The sequence below is a fragment of the Poecilia reticulata genome, linkage group LG14, assembly GCF_000633615.1.
Source record: "Poecilia reticulata strain Guanapo linkage group LG14, Guppy_female_1.0+MT, whole genome shotgun sequence".
In the NCBI taxonomy this organism is placed as follows: Eukaryota; Metazoa; Chordata; class Actinopteri; order Cyprinodontiformes; family Poeciliidae; genus Poecilia; species Poecilia reticulata.
In genome coordinates, this window is record NC_024344.1 from 1,640,674 (window position 1) to 1,660,049 (window position 19,376).

At 36.7% G+C, this 19,376-nt stretch overlaps 1 long non-coding RNA gene across 1 annotated transcript in view; it reads left to right on the top strand.

Moving 5' to 3' along the window:
- Window positions 1-19,039, top strand: part of LOC103475352 (uncharacterized) — a 73,323-nt gene extending 54,284 nt beyond the window's left edge. The window contains exon 3 of the long non-coding RNA XR_535322.1: window positions 18,002-19,039. This is a non-coding gene — a long non-coding RNA (uncharacterized LOC103475352). The remainder of the gene's footprint in view (window positions 1-18,001) is intronic.
- Window positions 19,040-19,376: the final 337 nt, after the last annotated feature.

Sequence of the window (19,376 nt, forward strand, 5' to 3'; positions counted from 1 at the left end):
CCAAAGGCATCCCAGCGCCCCCCTTTTGTAAAAATGTCCGCCAGCGCCCCCTGTTGTCCTCTGAACGCCCCCACGTTGAGAACCGCTATGCTAGGCTATTCGTATGCTAAGTAGAGTCGTTAACACCTCTCCCCCGCACCTCCACTCCCCCCTCCTAGGATTCCGCAATCGACAGATTTCGACTCCCGTGAGTCGTGAGACACTGAAAATGCAGACTGTCGATTGCTGTCGATATCTGTCGCACACGAGCTGCGTTCGCGTCAGAATACAAGGTCAAAAATCCCACTTTTCGTCCTGTGCAATCAACACTGGATCAGTTCTTAAGCTAACCTTAACATGCTAAGTTCAATAAATGAGACACCTTGAATTTTCCATCAAAGACTTTAGTCGGCTCAAACATGCCTTATATCAAAGAATGACTGCAAGCACAGTAAAAAGAAAAGAATTTGTTCACATTTACATTTTGGAAATGGTTCTTATATAATTTCAGTTTTCCATCTACCTTGTTTCTGTGTTCTCTACATGTTTGTCCCTCTGTTTGTTTGAAAGTCTATGGTGCAACAGTAACAATTCTTTACCATTTCAACAAATGATGCAACTTGTCTAGCTTATTGTATCCTGCACAAGTGGTGGAGGAAAATCTAAATAAAAAAAATGGTTTGTGCATGACACATTGAAACCAAACAAAATAAATAAATAAAAAAACTAGAGGTTTACAGCTCTGCCACCATCTTGAATTATTAATGCAAGGCAGAATGGATCTATGGTTTCATGTTGTTTACCCCAAATTCTGACATGTCATCTCAATGTTGCAGCTGAAAGTGAGAGATTAGGCCACTTTTCAACCTACACTGTTATTGGTCAGTTTTTATCAGCCTGTGGTAAGATTAGCTGTCAGTAGTGGCATATGTGGTCTTCTGGTACTGAWGTATTTCTACTTCAATGTTTCAGTGTGATGTTACTTTGATCAGGGAAGATGTGTTGCATACCTTGGATGAAACAAGGTTATTTGAGGTACTGTTACAGTATGCCWGATTTTCTCTTACTTTCCACATCGCCAAGGCCCTTTCTTCCACACTAACCCTAACCCTTTTGCCGTGGTGCATCACGTATGTTCACAAACAATTGAACTGCTGTTCAGCACTGTTCTTTGAAGTTTTATGTCCAGAGATGGTCTTGACCAATTTCCAGCCAAAGATGCAGCAGAATAGGTTCAGTGTCCACAGTTTTAATATATGAATTTGAACTTGGTCTAAAACCAATTCACCAAAGGAAAATGTTTTAGTCAGTTTTGTCCACTGGACCAAATCTAGTCATCAAATAACTTTGAGCTCTAATCAGGGGTGAAGTAGTTAGATATGTTTAAAATTTTCCCCGCAACTCTTGAAATGTAGACTTTTGGYGGATGAAGAAAAATCTAATTATTTTAGAACTGTCGGTCTGTTGAGCTTAAGTTTGAACTGAGTGCAAATCTGTATTAAAACCGTAACATGGTACACAAAGGATTATTTCCTCGTTCTTGACATGTCCTTTGGTATCATTGAGGCAAATGCATGCTTAATCGCAAAAGAATCATTAAAGCAACAAACCACACATGTGAACATACACATATGCAGTAGCTCATCCATATTAATGAGATTGACAACGTTGCTTCTTTCTCCCACAACGCTYCTGCCCTTTTCCAGTGCGCAGCAAAGGACACACTTTCCATGCCTGGGATCACACTCACGCATGCACAAACAACAAAAGAAAACTAAACCATGACAAAAGTGCAGCATCGTTGTTCCCCTTCTGCCCATTTCAGTCAAACACAAGCTGGCAGTGACAGCAACAAATGACAGCTTGAGGCTTAAGAGTGCCCCCTGCTGTTGCACTGCGATCAAAGTCAATCAACCTGGTTTTTGTTATATTTCTTTGCACCCTCTCTACTAACTGAGGCTGACTGCAAGGTGGAAGGGGGTCAATATCATATACTCCTGCTGCTAGAGTAATAAAACATCACAGCAACCCAGGAGGAGCAATACTGAGAGTGAAAAACTTGGAGTGGGTTCGAGCATTTAGGCAAAGGCCAGGAGCAAAAGTAGGTTGTGAGACTGAAAAACGAAGACAGACAAAAAAATAAGTATCGAAGTATTTTCATGAAAAGACAGAAATTTTTTAAGATGAAAGTGGAATAGAAAGGAAAGATAAGCAGAAATTGTGTCACTGTGGAGCTTCCTCTCAGCTCAGTCTCTGAAGCCCTGGGGGTTTATAAGAAATTGGGTTTTTCAATATTTCAAAATAAAATGGTAACATAATTAATCTGAAGGGGGAAAACGGATGAAAGGAAATTGTACCTGCCAATGCTAATCCATRTCAAATTTAACCACCCAGTCAGAAGTCCTCCAGATGATATTGTTTGAAATTTACAGCCCAACAAGTTACATGTTGTAAAAAGGAGCCTCATTTAGATATGGTTCACCACCTGTGGCTTTATASGCTCAAACAACAAATTTGCTCTTAATTAGGTTAAGAGCAAATAGTAATACATCAACACTCATGAACAGATGCCACTTAATGTGTTGTTGTGCAACAGATTTTCAAAAGTGTCTTTTGCAGCCCAGGGCCTAAACAAATATTAAAATTGARCACACGTTGTTTAGCTCTAAAAGAAAACACTAATGAAACTSGGATAAAAATTAGTCACTGGAAATAATTATTTATTAATTACATTCTTGTAACTTAAATGTGACAGAATGATGTAGTTTTTTTTCTCAGGCTATTTCTGGCAAGTTTCTTAGCATTGCATATTTCACGGGCAACTTTCTGCTGTGTTCCTTGGTCTTTATGATTTTGTTTTTCTACAGCTCTCAACAAACCTCTGATGTTTTCATAGAACGGTTTTCATTCTGATAATCCAGAAGACTGAAATATCTTTAGAAGACAGTTTACTTCACACAACCTTAAYAAATCTGTAATCCTCCTTAAGCMTATAAAAGGAAAAATAAACAAATCAAACAAAGGCTACAATTAAATGAAATGAAGTTTAAAAAAAGTGTGCTGAAAAAAAGTGTAGAGAAAAATGGCAGAGAATGGTGATACAAACAGGAGGTCTCTGTGTTGGTAGAACCTCGGGACAGTAAGAGCAATAACTGTGTAATAGGAAGTCACAGGTTTGGAAACAGACACATGCAAGCTTTAACTATCAATGATCAATGAAAGTGCTGTGGGACAGCCTAAAACCAGCAGTAATTACAGGAGACCAAAGAGGTTATCTTCTCAGATCTCCCTCTTTCCAATTTCTTTCTCCCCTTGATGGATGACAGACTTCCCAGGTAGCCACTGGGCAGGAGAGTCATGAAGACAAATCCCACAAGAGAAGGCTCACATCCATTAGAGAGATCTATTTATGGAATATGTGTTTGGAATCCATTGTACCTTTATCCCTAATTATATGCCCTCAAATTATAAACAAATTTTAATGGAAAAATTTTAGTCAGAACAAAAATTGAACTGGGTTGTTAGTCATGGTGTAGACTGTTCCAGTATTTGAGACAGTCATTTTCTAATCCACTGCTAAGAAAGTATAAGAATTCTAGCCTCCATAATCAGGTTTTTCTTTAAGAATAAAGTACAAAAACAGTTTATTCTTATAAAGTCAAAAACACACAGACATATCTACAGTAATATGCATATCAGGAGGCAAAATGGAGTTGAGTGTCTTGCCCACGAGCACATAGACATGCGATGGAGGAAACTGGAAGAAAATCTACAACCTTCACATTGTAGGACAACGACTCTACAAACAGCCAGTTATTTGTTAGTTTGCTGATTATTTTGGGGGGGTTTTGATGTGTCCAAAGCTTTATCATTACTTCAACTTTCCTGGATAATGAGATACTAATCATTATATAAAGAAAAGTTTGGATTTTGACAACATAAATAAATGAATCTCTGACAGATTATCATTATTGCGGCATTTTGTATAAAGTAATATTTTTACAAAACTGACTTTAAACAAGACAAGTTGTGTCTACTTTAACTTCAAGCAGAGGATTTTTTTAATTCTGTGTATGTAAACTTCTGGTTTTAACATGTTGTGTTTTTGTAACAGAGCCACCACTGAGCTGCTTCTAAGTTTCTACTTGCCAGGAATCAAGTGCTTATTGCCTTTTCTTCTTCACTTAAAACGGTACTAGAGGGAGATATTTCTTAATMTTAATCTATAAATACTTTTTTTTCAAATGGTAACATTTGACTATTTTATCAAAGCAAGATTAAGTTTTGAAAAGTTGATGGTTGTTGAGATAAATAAAAATATAATGCAGCTTTTTGCAGACGAGCCAAAACGAAAACAGGCATGTGAACAAACAGACCTTTACAGGTGGTTAGACAGCGAGCCAACTAAATGTCAACTTGCCAGATGCTCCATCTCAGAGCCGGGCTGCTTTGATTTCCTTCTGTTTGCCCTATCTCACAAATACACAACATGCCCAAATCAATTATAATCCAACCAAATGTCACAAACAGACGGGCTGCTTAATGACACTATGCTTAATCAGAGTCTGGTTAGATTGATTATGGCTCTGGTAATGTTTAACACTTGCTTTAATGTTTAACCAGTGTTGATTAAACCAATCTTTTTTTTTTTCGGGGGCGGAGGGTTGCAGACATTTAGGTTGAAAGTATTAACATAATTCAGTTATTATGGATTAACTTAAACTGTGCAAAATAATGGGAGGAGGAGGGAGATGGAGGGAGAGACTGAAATGAGACATTGGATGTCAACTTTTACAGCAGCTTTTTCATCTTGGGTAGATGCTAAGTTAATTATAATTTACATTGGATGCAGATGTTTGAATGTCTCAGTTGTAGTTATGTTCTGCTTTTGTGGAATTGAGGTGCACTGGACAAAAAATAAACAGGGTTCAGCAAAACGATTAGCCAACATACAATATTTTAAAAACAAAGATGTATACAGGCAGTCATAAATTGATAAAAAATAAGTGCATACTAAAAAAAATAGCAGTCTGGTGTTACTAATTAGCCACTGTTTTTCATAGAAATTATATTTCTACCTGCTAGATAATAGGTAGGTCCATCAAAGTAACAATAGAACAGCATAGTAAAAGCATTAATTACTTTTTAACAAATTGATTAAGCCATCAATTACATTTGTCTCATGTTTTAGTATTTAGTCATTTTGATCAGGACTAGAGTTGATCAAAACATTTCACCATRAAAAGCAGTAAACTATTATTTTTTAGCAACTCTTGAAAGTCGACATTTTGGTTCTGAAATTCTGACAAATACTTTAGAATGTTTGTGCTGAAAAAAAACTTGAAAAAAAAGTCCATCTGCAAAATTTTTTATAGCAGCTTATTTTCCCCATGAAATTTTTATTTGCATGCTACTCATAAATAATGTATCAGTCATTATTTTAGTTGATATTCTACATATCCACTATGGATTTCAAACAAAAAGCAACACATGTTAAATGGTAAGTAAACATGTGTAATGATATTCTTTAATCAAACTGACATACAGTAATCAGGCTACAATTCAAAAGGGTAAATTGTTCATTTTTTATGAAGTTGCTTTATATAATTATGCAGAAAAAAGCAGAGTTTTTAAAGCAGTTTTTCAGAAGTGAGTATTATTTTCCTTAATGACTTAAAATGGTAGCAAATTAAACTGCTGCATAATGGTTAAATCAGGACAAGTGCTGTAGGAGCAATTTTATTGCTGACTATTTGACAGAGGCACTGTACAGGAAAAAGATTTTAAATTAGTTGCATGAGATGTGTAATCCAGGCCAAAAGCAGCAGGGTGCCTCCTTTCATCTACACCTTTTTGCTTTGCCTCCGTCTCTCTCACTATCTCTCCATCCTATTCCCTTTTTCACACGTACACCGGCCTCAGTTTTACTTCTTTTTCTGAATCTGTGAACAATATGAACTTTACTTTTGACTTTGAATCATGCCCAGGCTTTGTCTAGAGTTGCCTTTTCACACATCTGGCACCCGGCAGGAGATTGCTTGTTTTAGACACATCGTCACTGCTGACAACATCCTGTCAGGCTTATGCAAGGTGTGATGTTGAAAGGATGCTGCATAGTTAGTAACTGGGTCATAAACAACTTAATCACGTCAGATTTTACCAAATGAGTTGYTGTTTGATACAGTAATAGGAACCACAGAATTTGTTTCAGCATTAATTTTAAAGAACGTTTGTATAAAATCTGGAAATGAAACTGAGCAGTTTTCTGTATCAGAGAAAATGTGAGAAAAGTCAAATATCCAACTTTCATAGCTATTTTATGACCTTCAAGTGAACTTCATGAGTCACACTGCATGACGTACTTTTTATACAAAACTATGAAAATTCTTTGATATTAGGAAGTACATATTATATTCGCAATAAAGTCTGTAGCCTTCAAAGTGACATTAACTCATATAAAGTCACAAATTCTGAGTTGATACGCCCCCGATTTTAATGACTCATGAAACTTCACAGAAGAAAATATCAAAGGCAATTGGGTGCTGCACGTTGTCTCAATGTCTGTTTGGGAAAATAYCAGAGACAGAGAACAGTGTGTACAACTGAGATGGATGGCTCCAAAAACAGAAAACGGATAMGTTTGATCAGAAGTAAACTCTGAATTTCCCCAAATGGGTTMAGCTTTAAAAAGCTGCAATGTTTTGCCTTCTACGTAAATTGTGAGTAATGGAACTGAAGTTTTAGCTATCAAAAGGATTTCATATGAYCATTGTCTATACACACTAAGCATGTATTTGTTTCTCTGAAGATTTTTGCTGGCACTTGTTTTGCTGGAAGTTTATGTAAGAGAAAGTAGCAGAATTAGAAAGTAGTARTCGTGTAAAACTGAAGTGGAAGGAAACTGTATTGGGTTTTTGCGTGGATTGACTTCCATTTTGTTTTTCATTCTCTCAAACACCATCCCCACAGAATGATGCTGGTGTCACCAGGTTTCATAATGGGGTTGGTGTGTGCACTGCTATAGTGAATAATTAATTAGCTGTCTTGTTGACAGATTTTCCTACCTGAGCTGTGGATTTCTCCAGCTCCTCCAGAGAAATGTTGATCGCTGATTGATTGCCTTGCCCAATTTTTTTGGCTGAATTGTACAGCCACATCTTGGTAGATTTGCAGTTTTGCCGTAGTCTTTCCATTTTCAGATGATGAACTGAGCAGTGTTCCCTTAGWYGTGCTAAGCTGGGCTATTGTTTTCTATCTTAAACCTCCATTAAACTCTACTTCACAGTTTCCTGGYCTCTCTTTCTGGCTCTTTGGTCTTTGTGATGCTGTTTGTTCAACAATATTCTCTGAGAAATATTTTGAACTTTCACAGGGCTGCAGTATTTATACAGACATTGAATTGCACACGGTTGAACTAGACTTGTTTATTCAATTCTGAAGGAAATTTGTTGTACTAGATTTTATTTTGTGGTTTCAGAGTAAAGAGGGCTGAATAGAAATGCAAGACCTAGTTTTTTTTATTTATAAGTCAAAGACTTAATAAACAATCAATAATTTTTCTTACACTTCACAATTAGTCACTGCTATGACTTGTGAAATTCCCAAAACTATGATGAAAGTTGTAATTGTAATATAACAAAATGATAGTATACAGATACTTTTAAAGGGACGGTACCTCCTTCCATTCAATGCTGCCTTTCACTGACTCTTTTCAGTTGCTTTCTTTTATCACTAATTTAATCCATGTACTCCCTCACTCTGTTCTTTAATTTCCGGCGCATGAAAGATTCATCTGAGTGCTTTAATAATAAATAGGGAGGCACAGTTGAAAAGTGCAGCATTCACCCTTGACTACAGCAACAAGGCTCCTCTGCTCTCTTTGTCTCCTTTTATCCTCACTTTTAATCTTGTTTGTCACTCTGCGTCTTTCATCACAGTATCCTGAATAGAACCTTGTGGATAAAAAACAAAGTATAGATTATTGTCTAGTTCTTCACTTTGAGTGAGTTATTTTTACCACTAATGCTGCTGACACACTGGTAGTGAAATGCGAATATTTTCTAGTAACCTGAAYAAAACCAAAGTTTGGATAGTTCCAAATTTGCTGATTTTCTGTGGTGTAAACTTTCACTCAGTAAGCAAATGCTGTCTTTTTTTCACTCCCCTTCATCGTCACATTATCTACAGCCATCAGCATATTTCACCCTCTACTTTTTTACCCCTGCGCCCCTCAGCCTCTCCATGAGCAGATGAGAAAACTGAGTCCCAAACACATCCAGAAAATCGCATCACAACAGCCCCCAGCCTTTCCTCATTCTGTTCCACTGCATCTATAGCAGGACAAGATGTTCTTGTCATTGAAGTAAACCTCATTCTGTTTGCTGCCCTTTAACTTTTTCTTCCTGTTGTGATGACCTGCTTAAGTATTTGCTGTGAGCAAATTATATTTGCTGGCACAGAAATCTCCTGCCTATCTTAAACAATGAATGTCTGCACGAAACGGATCAAGAGCAGGCACATGTTCAGAGCAAAACAACAAAACATTTATATATTTTTTTAATTTGTTTAGGKTTTGGTAACTGTTTTGGAAGTTTTTCTGGCATGTGCCTTCATGGCTTCTACCTTCGTAGCCCAATAGAGTGTAAGGTGGAGGGGTGGATGGCCCAAGCTTTTCCGTTTAGATCAACAGTAAATCCGCCACATAATTGKAAAGGTTTTTGTTCCTTTGTAAAACACAATCAGTGCTGTTGAAGAATTGTTCCTAAGAGATGACAACACTTTAATTAGGTAAAGTTTCTTACAAAGTACTTTGTTTCCCTGGCAACAAGTAAAATGCTTAAAATTAGAAACAAAATTCAAAATATCCTTTATTGTTCCACCGTGGAGAAAACCTGGCAAAATGTAATCTGTAGCAAATGTTGTGAGGGAGCAGCAGGAGGCTCTTTGAGCAACAGCTGCTAAATAGGTATCGGTGATAAATGAGAACGCTCTCCCTCCCAGAGATTTGCAACTTGTTGTCTGAGCTCTGCAAAAGGTCTCATTGGAGCCTGTGATGGGTTTACATCAATCACTGTGAGCCACTCAGAAAGAAACTGCCTGAGCCAACCTCCTAAAAAAAACACAATCTCCCCCAAATCAATATCTGTAGAACTCTGTATTTGGCTCTGACAGGTCTCTAAGGACAAGAATCACAGCAACTACTCATACATGTACTGTAAGTGAGTATTACAGACAAACATGTGGAAGAGTGCAGGAACATTCCTCTCCTCTAAGTTGTAACTCCTTGTCATGTTGTGCTCTTGCTGTGGGAAGTTCTTTGAGAGTTGGCAACACCATGGGGCATTATCARCAGCAGAATAAGTGCACGCCTTGGTCCATAGCATCTTAATGTGGTATGCTTCACTGGCATATTCATTCTGTAGTCTGAGACAGCTTTGCCCGCAAGGCCATAATCATTTCCCTCAGCACTGGAGGACACAATGTGAATCTTATTTTGCAATCTATGCTTAAAGAAGCATGAAACATCTCATCAACAGAAAATGGCTGGCAGTCGCTCGGATGCCGTGTCTTTTTCCTCCTCACTTCCAAAACATGGGAAAGTTGCAAAACCTTGAAATATGCTTTGGGTGTGTTTGACTTTTATGGGCACCAAATGTCTGAGAGGCGTAACAAATCTGAAGGCCCCTTTGTCAAATACGGATTATACTTCTGTCCCTTTTCAGTGACAGTTGGAAGTATAGGTCTGAGTTTCTTTACCATCTCCTGAAAGATCCAATGAAGATGAGCAAACCCTCGCCTTTTCCATAAATCCTATATTGCATGTCAGGGAAATCACTTTAGAATATTTGCCTCTCTCTCTTTTTCTTGCAACATTGGGCCAAGTTGATGGCCTATCATGGAGTGTGTAGCGGATCAAATGCAACTGAGCTGCTTTGGCTTTCGCATTTCTAGACCACACTCTCACTGACACTCCTCCTGATGTATGGTTGTTGTATAATGTGGTGCCTATAAAAAGCTCATCTTACATTGAGTCAAACATGATAGCTATTTAGAGTAGTTTATTTTCATGATGATCAACTGTAAAGTGCATATTAACGATGGGGAGAATGAGCAAAATTAGATTTTAAAAAGAATCATAATTACTGTTTTAAAAAGTGCCTTCACCCTTGAGCTTTTTCAGTTTCCAGTACGTAATGAGTACAAACGTCAAAGTAATTTAGTAGAATGTAGAAGAACTTCATTGAAATCCACCAGATCCTTCTGGTTACTGCAGATGAAGCTTTAGACTCTATCACTTCCCTTTGTTGATCCAACTCAATCAGGATATTTTTCTTTGTTTTGCATTTTGAATTTCTGCTTACAATAAACCTTTTTATCATCCGCTAGCAACAAATGTGACTGGTAGTGGGATTTTGCATTAGGAGTGTATGATCAACTACTTCTGTTTTTTCTTCTTCAAAGATGTTGATGTATTTTTCTATTTGTTCTCCCTGTTTTTTGTCTTTTATTGTAACATATTTTATTTAGGTTTTCTAAACAAAAGTTATTTGCTATTTAAAATCTTTTGGTAGTGCAACATAAATGAGATTAACAGAACATCAAAAACAAATGAGCTTGAGATAAAATTGAGATTTGTTCCTTTTTACTTTGCTGCTGTTCATCTATTTTAATCAAAAACCAAAAGACTCCAGGATACAGAAAATAGTTACAGTTGTTGGCAATTTGACATGTTGCTTGTTTGTTTAAGCTCAGCATGTGGTGCATGAAGAAAAGTGCATGTCTGAGTTAAATGCTGATTCAATATCATTACATTGATACATTTTCAAGGTCCATTACAACACGTTTGGAACAAAAGGATGGAACAAAAGCTGASAAAAGGTTGAAAGAGGAATGAAGCTATGGGAGGGAGATTGGGCAAAAGAGACTGAAATAGACTTGGAATAGATAAAAGCTGTCACAGTGGAAGGACKTCATTCTCAATGCTATAAAGAACTGACTAAGTAATGTGCTCGAAAAAGAAAATCAATATTTTGTGCTTAGATGGGCTTGGCCACTGTGCCCCCAAATAAGACTCATTTAAGATGTAGGTTGAATATATTGAGATATTTTCCAATGCTTTGGTCAATTTCAGGTCTCGCACCACCATTTGCAATGATTGCTTCCTGTTTGGGTGTATCAATCAGATCAGGTAAACCAAAAAAWYMMMAWYMMMARAWWAAAMCTTTWAWTYCYTKRAWWRRAWTTKGRWTKGSMRKWMYYCMMCMAAMYKKTTWMCYWAAWWWTKWWWKKWMMWTTGTATGCAATCATGTTGACATAGAAAGTCAGACTGAGGAGGACCAGATTTAATCAATACCAAATTTCAAAGTCAGACCCATTCCTTTCCTCTAAATAATGACTTTTTTTTTCTTTGATCACCTCCATCAATCTTCCAGATAGCAATAAAGATCAGGGAAGGACAGTGAAAGCAATCACTGTTTACTAATAAATGGCAACTGGTGTTAAAAATGCCATTTGTTACTCAAAAGGGCAAAGTAATTTCTGCCAAACATCAGTCCATCATTGTTTTGACTTCGCATCTTTTGCACGGACAACTAAAAATAACCACAGACGTCATTTTCTGCCTCACATTGTGGCCTTTCAGCAAAGACGCTGGACTATGCAAACCACTTATTGATCACAGCAGAGGAGGCTGAATGAAAAACTATAATGGCTTCATTTAAATGCTATGAAGGATGGKGTCATCAAGGTAGAAGGATGACACCTGAGGACAAACATGCTTAGTGTATCAAAATGCTGCAAATGTGATTCATAGCCACAAAGAAGTCCTGAGGAATCTTGGCTCACTTTTCAACTCCTCCAGTTCAGTAATATTCTTCAGTTTCTGAGCTGCAGCTGCCTTTTTCAAATCCCACCAGAAAATTTTAATTGAGTTCAATTCATGTTGACCTTTGTGGTCCCTGATGTCTTTTAGGACTTCTTCTGAAACTAAGCCTTATTGGAGATTGAGACACGCTTGCCGTCGCTGTCCTGTTTGAAGGTCCAGCGGAGCCCAAGTTTCAACTTCCTCACATTCACAGACTGCCTGGCATTTTCTGCTAGAATAACCTGAAACATGATTGAATTCCTCATCCGTCCTACGTAATCCCCCATTATCTTCACCCTGTCACTGATATGACCTGTTTGTTCTCCCTGTCCTTAACAGTATAATATTTTTTTAGACTGTGTAATTCCTTTTGTCTACAAACTGTCATGTAACAGTTTGTAGACATGTGTAAACAAAATGTTACCTAAACAAATATTCCATTGCATTGCAGAATAGCATGACTCCCAAACTAATGCATGAGTCTCGGAGAGACTTCAATTAATTTTCCATGCCAGGTAACATGAAGGTGCCACAACCCTGGTACATTAGGCAGAACTAAATGAAATAATGCAGACATCATGGTTCATTGCAGCAACTAGGTTCCATATCACCTGCAATCTATTTTAACTAATCAATCTGCCAGGACTTTCACAAGATTAATTACCCTGGTCTGGATATCTCACTATCACATGTTTTTATCCTGCCAACCTACCACCACATTTCAACATGTTCTTTAATAGTGAGCACTTGAGATTAATCATAGACTAGGTGTTTTTTCTCCTTATACTTCAATAAGAGTGTAAACTCTGTGACAAATTATTTAGCATTTTGTGTATACAGAATATATCTTCCACAAGTGGAAAAGGGGGAAATAAGTATGTTTATCTCTGGATTTGTGTCTGTAAATTAAAATAAGGATACTTTTTGTTTAAATGTTTCTGTGGAAATAAGGATGACTATTTGAGGCATGCCTAGTTATGTTCTCTAGCAGCAGCAACACACAATCAGGTACTTTTGTTTATTTGCATAAAAGTAATTTTTGACATTAAAATACATTCACTTATTTTTTTTCAGATCCTCTACTACAAGTATGACAAGACAGCATAGGAAGCCTAGAATAAGAAATAACATAACATTCATCTCCCCTGATTGCAACCCCCCCCCCCCCAAAAAAAAAACCCCCACAATATTAACTTTGGCGGATTATTACAACTGCACACCAAACATTTCAGGGTTATTTTTTCAAAACAACAAAAAAATAAATAAAAAAATGGGAACAATGTATAATTCCTTTCACCAAGTATTTAAAATGTCTTGGTTAATTATGTAACTCATAATAAAACTGATATATTGTAAAACCAATATGAACTTTATTTTAAATTTAAAAACTTAGTCCCCTTCATAACTCAGCAAAAGAATATGAGCCAATGTATTTTTCTGTCACTCATTATCAAATCTAGGACTGCAGTGAGAGCATGACATTCCTCTGCTGTTTCATTGCATTTAGCCACTCAGACTTCTTGAGAACAGCCAGTATGATGGTTGTTTTCCAATATGTGCTGAAGAGCAAAACACTTTCTCTTTAATATTTTTCTCGTCTAATAGTTCTCATTAGCTGCTCAATTGCCTTTAGTAAATTCAAGCTAGTATGTGACATTGTACACATTCCCACTTATAAGCTATGGCTATTGTTTGTGCGATAGTTGACCCTGCAGCATTATTTTAGCAAAGAATAAATCAGTTTGAAACAAAATAGGAGGATCCTATCACTTCACCGTCAGCGTAGAATACTGCTTATAATATATGCTCTATAACCATAGAGCACATATTCTTACTGTACATTCAGACTGTTATGAAGCTGTCCAGATGCCAGGTGATCATCATATACTGCAAGCAACTTATGAACATGTTCGCAGATATTCTCAAGATGATCCAATGCAGATGTACAGTTTGCACATGTACACCCAGCATCGTATTTAAGGAAATCCATTTCAATAAATCCATCTCTTTTATTTCATTCCACTAAATCTTTTATAAATAAACAAAATTAAATGTTTCATTTATTTAATTAATCCTCTTTGTATTAAAACAAAGGATTTCTGGTCTGTTTAAATGCCCCAGACAGTAGGATGTTTAAGGTGCATGTCCTGGAAAACACTCTGTTCCATCAAATTATTAGGTTCACCAGTAAAATGTTTTATTGGTTTTTAGCAGAAGTCAATGCTAAGGAATATTTGCTTAAACTAAAAAAAACAACATGGGAGAGTAATTGATTGACTTCAAATGCGAAATGGATGTTTGCTCTTCTATCAGTAAATCCCAATATTTGACATTTTTATGCATGATCATTTCCCCATCTTTTGACTAATCAGCATCAGTGAATATATGTGCTGTTTCACTTCTGCAAGCACAAAACACTTTCTAATAGAAAACATTTGAATGAGTAAAGTGGAAAGAGAAAATGTTTTCATAAAACATTAGAACTGATGTTAATTTTCTGTAAATGTTTTAACATGAAATTGAAATTTAAAAAGAAAAAGTTCATGCCAGTGTAAAAGGTTATGGAGCATTTTGATTCTTGGAATTTTCTTGTGATGTATGTTCATGAGTTGTTGTTTTGTTGTTTTTTTTAAATTCTCCACTACTGTTTAAACAAACACTGATGACTTGCCCCCGAAAACCCAGTTCAGTCATTTAATATACCTCTACATGTCTCTTTCTTTCTTTTATTGGATGTACTGAATTATGTCTTGTATATTTCTGATTCTTTTAAGATGGAGAGAGTAGAACTACCATGAAAATTAAATTGAATGTTTGGGAAAACTTAGTGGAACTGAAATGGAACGGCTCAAATCTTTGTAAAACCTGTGTAAAGAGATTTACTTTATCTTGCTCACCTGGATTATCACTTTACAAACCACCAACTCCCTGCCAAACATTCTGTCACCTCATTTTGTGAGCTTGAGAGGGCTTAACCAGATGTTCGCTGCCAACTTGCCTTGCTTTCAGTGTCCCACCTGCCAAATGTTTCAGTGTTTCTTTAGGCGTCACACAAAGAAAAATATCTGCATGAGCAGAGGGACACAACTTATTTGATCTGTTTTATTCTTACAGGGATGGTTCAGATTATTTTCTGAAAAAAGTTTCTATTAAGTTATTATCAGGAGTATTTCCCTTACCTCTAGTAGATGTTATATCACTATGAGCATGAGGAAAAATCAATTCATAAACAGGCTGTTTGGGTTCATGCAGCTTAATATAGCAAGGTAACCCTCTCTAATTTAACTCTATTATTGCAACAAGCAACAATTTTGACATCCAGTAACCCTGGATGCAAATATTTTCAGTTTAAGTTGATAAAATCAGCTGAAACCAGATGTCTATCTAACCATCTGTTTGCCTTCCACTGATGAATTGTCTGTCCTACAAACTTGCATACAACATACAAATAGCATTCGCACAGAAACTTACCTAAAGTAARTATCCCTTAAAGGGTTTTGGGTAGATCAAAAGGTCTCTTCTTATTAGACTTATTGCTTGATATATTATTTGAAAACATTAGCAACACATGTATTGGTCAGTATAGCAAAAACATCGCTCCAAAGCTTGCTAACTCATCTTGTCGAAGAAGTCTCTAGGGGTGATGTGTATTAGTTTGTTTTCTTTAAGACCAATTACGGTGACTGACACCAGTGGAATCCGGGTCTGAGATTTTGACAGACTTTAAGGAGCAATTAAAGGTGCACCAGAGTAGCAAGCACACGGACCACAATTCCTATAGACAAAGTGGGGATTTGTACAATCCACTTGCTTGGGTCAATGTGAAATTGACTTTCGGGGAGTTGAAGGGTTGAGTGGTTTTAACTTTTAATCAATACACATTCCAAAGATCTATAACTTTAAATAAGCTTTTAAACAACTTGAAGGCGAGGTACTTTGAAAAATGGGATTTCTATAAGACATCTGGGAAAGCAAGTAGACGTGTCACAAACTTGACAAGCAATTACTCTCGTCACTTCCCTTTCCAAGTTTTATTTAAAGAATTTAAAACACCTCTCTTCCTGTTGCGGTTCATTACTGAAACTAACTTTTCCTTTGAATCTTATTTGTTAAATATTCTTAATAATCTAAAGAGGCATTTACTTAATAAACTGAGAAAATCAAAAACTAAAGGATTAAAATTGAGAAATAAATCAATGTATTAAATAGTTTCCTTCTGATGTAAGTCGGTGAGCTTTTTTCTTCTTCCACTTGTCAGTATTTTCTAAAAGCAAATGTTGACTTCATAAAAATATAATTTTAAAACGTCAGCTTCTAAAAAGATGAGCACTGTTAGATCTTCTATAAATATTATTGTCTTCAGATAGTCCTCAGAAGGAATGCCTGTGACCCATTACTTCAGGCTTTTATCACATTTCCAGTGTCTCCTCCTGCCTAAGCTCTCTATTGTGACAAGATGTTCTTGGAACAATTCAGTGTGATTTTCTCTCAGCCCAGGCAAAATCCTACTTTTTCTTTCAATAAATAATACACCATCTTAGAACATAAAAAGACTTCTGGGGGTGCAATAGGACCAAGCTGCAATAGGACCGTTTTATTTGATGTGAAGCAGAGATTCAGGCTGAACTTCAATATTTAACTTTTGATTTAAATTATCTTAATGGCATTCTGAGTTTCTGCTATTAAAAGTAGTTTCCTAATGTTGTATGAGGGACATTTTGAAACACCTTACATTGTTCAGTTTTGCACCTCAAATCAAACACTACCTGCCTGGCAACGTAGATCCAATCACCTAAAAGAGTTTAAGATCAGAGCTGAATGGATAAACTGATGGTTCCAAAGATCATGTTACTAATTTTAGTTTACAAAACAAGTGTTGAACTTTTATTATAAGTGTTCAAGCATTTTGGAGTCAGACATTTTCAGTTTTACTCGTTTTGACTACATTGAAATGCTGCAAAGCTTTTCAATGTATGTGCACAAAGCACCAAATAGATCAAAATTCTGACATGAGTAACAAATGCTTCGAGCTACATGGAAATCAGTGGAGAGTTCTGTCTTAAAAAAGGCTTTGTATAATTTTTCTTTACACCAAATCCAGGATTTCTCATTCTTGCTGACTGTTTGTTTTTTTTTCTGATTTGTAGTTCTTTTTCCCATCTCTTGGAAAATATCGCCCTTCTCTTTGGCTTTTTACCTTGTTAGCAAACTAAAAACCATCATCTAAAGCTGTAATATCAGTAAGTCCAGTCAGAAATACAAACACTCTGGAAAATAAAAACAAAACTTGATGAATACAAATTTTAGCTACATAGATGTATCTTCAAGAAAGTAGAAACTCTTCATCATATACTGGTTTCTCTGGCTGGAACTGTGGATATGCAGGAAAGCCAGAGCTGACATCCTAAGAAGAGAGGGTGATTGTTTTTGTGGACAGTTTCAAACTGTATAAACTGATAGGCTTAATTACTCCCCATCAGTAAGATCAGTGCCATAACTGACTCGGTGCTTTCACCCACCTGTCATGTATTTKTCTCCCTGGGGAAATGCCTTTKCAGCTTGCCTCCAGTGCATCATTAATGCTTCTGCACCTCAGCAACCGTGCAGTCCCTGACTCGCCATACAGCCTCCACGTCCCACAAACAGCGAAAACTGTCCAGCTCACCGGCTATCATGGGTACAGCAAGGCCGGAAGGCTCCTCAGCTGTGGGGAATATTTTTAGTAGGTTTTCAGCGTGCTAAATAAGTCCCAGGCTGACAGCTACTGCTCTGCAGATCAATCAAAGCCTCAGCAGTAAAACTGAACAGTAAAGTTAAACTCATGGAAAAGTGATATTTTCAGCTGTGTGTGACACAACTGCTTTGTCAGATATATTGCTGTTGATTACTATTTTTTATTGCCTGTTTTTTATAATTTTATCTAACCATGTAAATGGCAAATTTGTTCTTTCTTTTTAAATCAAAAACAGGAATGTTTGTTTTACAACAGTGTGCTCCATGCCTTGAGAGTGTTCATTGTCATAGGACTTTCTCATTTATTGTCATGTTACAACTACAAACTGCAATACATTTTACTACTATTATATATGCATGACACACGAAGTACTGCATAGCTGAAGTTGAAGGAAAACTATACATGCTTTTCAATTTTTTCTGCAGATGATAATGTGGCACAGTTGCAGACCAACCAAGATGTGGCCATCAATGACAACTGAGAGGCAAGGCAAGGAGAACAATCAAAGAAACTGCAGAGAAGAAGTTCTGCTGGGAGCTGGGCAGAAGTTCACCCTCTAGACGTACGACAGCCTTAAACAGTCAGAGCTTTGTTGAAATCGCATAAATTAAAGAATATTCACATTACAATGGTTCAGTCCAAGTCTAAGACTGAATCCAATTAAGATTCTATAAGAAGACTTAAAAGTGCAGTATTCAAAAACTCTCCGTTACCATAGAGAGTTCAAGCTATTTTTCAGAGAACAATGTACAGATGCCACACTTTGAAGATTATTTCTAAAGAAAAACACCTATGGTTAAAAACAATCCAGTTTTTTTTTTGTTTGTTTGTTTTTCGATAATTTTATATAACGGCAGAAATCTTAAAGAGAAACAAACCCTGCTATGATGAAAACTGCATCATCATCAACATCAGAGGCTTCCCAAGACCAAAATGCCCATTAATCCTTAGTGACCTGATTAATGAATAATACGCTTCAGACTATTAAGAGTCATAGAATGAATCGGATCATATGAGCTGTGGTCAGCCCTCTTCAGTTGTATCCTTCAGTTTTTAGTTCTGCTACGGTTGTGTGTCATCAGGCTAAAACCAAGCATCAGTGCTAAAAAGAGACAATCTGAAGCTAATTAGGACCCCATTACTTATTTAAGGGTAGCTTGTTTGTGCTAGAGTTGAGGTATAAATTATCCATGAGACAATGTCTTTGGGGTATTTTGTTCAGCTGAGCTTTATTAACAGCAGCTGACGAGGGCAATTTAATGGCCTCCCAATTATTTTGAGAGTCCCAAGAAGTAATTTGGATGAGCCTCTGCTGTCGCCAGTGCCAGCTAGAGCACCCATTTAGGGACGCAGGAGAGCTGTAGGATTTAATGACACTGTTAAAATGATTCTCTGTGGAAGGGTGGACATTTTATTGTAACCAGGAGACAGTTTTATTGTAAAATAAAAACAACTTAACTGTGCCTGTGGAATTTTTGTTTGGAGCGCAGCTAAACAAAGCATGGAGATCTTTTATTCCATTATGAGAGCCACATATCTCTGCCCCTCCAAGAAATATCATAGGATAAAATGTAATTAGAAGACCTAAATGAGCCCTCATTGTGCATAAAGAAACCATCATGGGAGATACATTTCTAGGTTTTCAAGGTTTCAAATGTTATTATAGGTTCTAATAGAATGCCAATACAAACTGAAACGTTAAGTAATTCAGCTCTCTTGTGAATTCACATTATTTTCAGATTGGTTGTTCAGGAGATTACCTTGTGGAAACAAAACCAGGGGCAGCACCACAATATGAAC